The sequence below is a fragment of the Castor canadensis genome, chromosome 13 (assembly GCF_047511655.1).
Source record: "Castor canadensis chromosome 13, mCasCan1.hap1v2, whole genome shotgun sequence".
Taxonomy (NCBI): Eukaryota; Metazoa; Chordata; class Mammalia; order Rodentia; family Castoridae; genus Castor; species Castor canadensis.
This window is the reverse complement of record NC_133398.1, coordinates 91,364,242-91,366,534: the sequence shown is the minus strand read 5'-3', so window position 1 is coordinate 91,366,534 and position 2,293 is coordinate 91,364,242. Positions and strand designations below refer to the sequence as shown.

General features: G+C 37.5%; 1 non-coding gene across 1 annotated transcript; it reads right to left on the bottom strand.

The window, feature by feature from the left end:
• Positions 1 to 226: 226 nt before the first annotated feature.
• Positions 227 to 391, bottom strand: LOC141415853 (U1 spliceosomal RNA). Its single transcript, XR_012440808.1, has one exon. It is a non-coding gene; the product is annotated as a U1 spliceosomal RNA (small nuclear RNA).
• Positions 392 to 2,293: the final 1,902 nt, after the last annotated feature.

Genomic DNA, 2,293 nt, shown 5'->3' with positions numbered 1-2,293 from the left:
TGAATCTTGGACTAGTCCATCCAGACAAAGGGCTGCTGATGATTTGCTGGTGCCAGTTTACACCCTGGATGAAGAGACTTTGCTTCATTTTGAATAATGCTGAGTCAGCTCAGAATCCTGAAATTCAGGTAAGTTTGCTGTTAAACTGAGGGTAGAGGTAGAGGGAATAAAATGGGAAAAACTTTCATTACAAATCTGGAGTATAAAAATTTTTATTTATTTTTTTCAGGGAAGAGTGTGAGTGCAGTCCCCCACTACCACAAATTATGTCTTTGAGTTTCCCACATTTGGGGAAATCTCAGGGGTCAGTACATCCAGAGTACAATAGATAGGCCTTGCCCTGGGAAAAACCACCTACATGATCATGGTATCTCCCCTGCCAGGTAAGCATCTGAAGTCTAAAAATTTAATTGGAATTAAACCCTGAAATGCAAGCATTTAAACTAAGATCTGAGCTAGGAGTGATAGTTTATACAGGCCTTAAAATGCATTTATTTTTGAGTTTATAAAAAGTAAATATTCATTACAGAAGACATAGAAAAAAGGAAGAGTAGAAGAAGGAAAAAAAAACATTTTTTCTACTGCCTAGGTACCATTATTTATATTTTGGGATATTTTAGTTTTCTCTTAAGCATACTTTTCATGTTTGTTCATTTGCCTTATATAATATTGATCATCATATATGTATTTGTATTCTACACTTTAACCTTTAGTTAATAGAAAATATTTTTGACTGAACAGTACAGAATTCTCTATTTTAGACTTTCATAAACATCATTTTAAATGACTGTATAATAATGTATCATGGGGACATGGCATATCTGCTTAAACATTCTCAAATTTTAGACATTCAAATTATTGCTGTTTTTTTTTTTTCACCATGGTCAGATGGGGTGGGTCCCATCTGCCTATTAGGGATATTCAGGGTAAACCCAGGTTCATGGGAAGAGTTTCAGAAATTTAACTTAATACAGTGAAACTTATCATAGCTTCTGGTTACTATATACCATACACGCCCAGTAGTAGGCTTGAGAAGTCAAAGAGAATGAGTAAGACATGGTTGTCACCAGGCGTGGTATTATACTTGGTAGGTTGGGGCAGGAGGATGGTGAGTTTGAGGTCAGATGGGGTGAAGCTCAAAAAAGAAATAAAAAATTTAAAAAGGATAATGCTGGGAATTAGAGCCAGAACTGAGGCACGAAAATTATGCATAAAGCCGCTTCTTGAAGAACTAAGAAAGGCTTCTCTGAGGACATGATGTATGAGGAATATGTGCTTAGAGACGAAGGGAGTTCTTAGCTATAATAGGAGGAACTGAGGAGAATAAAAGGATGGACACAAATCCAAGATTTAAAACGTAGTGGCAAATAAAGACATTTGAAAGAACTCTATGGAATGCAACAAAAAATGATAGTAGCTAAGAGAAGGGAGAAAGAAACTTGCATTGGAATTTTGTGGGGTTCCAAGGCAGTCACGTCACTGAGCTGATCCTGTAAGCATTTAAACTGCAAAACTAGTAGCAACTGGAGTAAAGGAGATGGAAGAAAAGAAAGCATACACCAGGTGGGCAGGGCAGCCTGGGGCAGAAGAATTGTGCTTGGGAAATTAGAAATGTACTCTGGCTGGAGTTTAGGTGAAGAAGAGCGGAAATAATGCCATGAGGATTTGGCACTGAATCATGGTGATTCATTCTTGGGGTAGGGTTAGGTTTGTGAATGGGAATGAAAAGCCAAGAAAAGAGTTTTAAATCATAGATAGAAGGTAAGAACCGAGTCAATAGATAGAGGGAAGAAAGGGACAAACAAGTAAGAAAGTTCTTTTGTTGATATAGTCTTTTTTTTTTCATATTGATTTAGCTCCTTTATTTTTCTTTTTTTTTATTTTATTATTCATATGTGCATACAAGGCTTGGGTCATTTCTCCCCCCTGCCCCCACCCCCTCCCTTACCACCCACTCCGCCCCTTCCCTCTCCCCCACCACCCCCTCAGTACCCAGCAGAAACTATTTTGCCCTTATTTCTAATTTTGTTGTAGAGAGAGTATAAGCCATAATAAGAAGGAACAAGGGTTTTTGCTGGTTGAGATAAGGATAGCTATACAGGGATTTGACTCACATTAATTTCCTGTGGGTGTGTCTTGAAGTAATATATAGTTGGTGTCTCAAGCAATGACAGTGGCCCAGAAATAGAGAGTCAAAATCAATAGCTTTTTAAAAAAACAGTAGGAACTGGCAACTATTTAAATGTGGTAGGAGAAAAGGAAACATGTGGAAGATGACTTAAACATGTCTTGA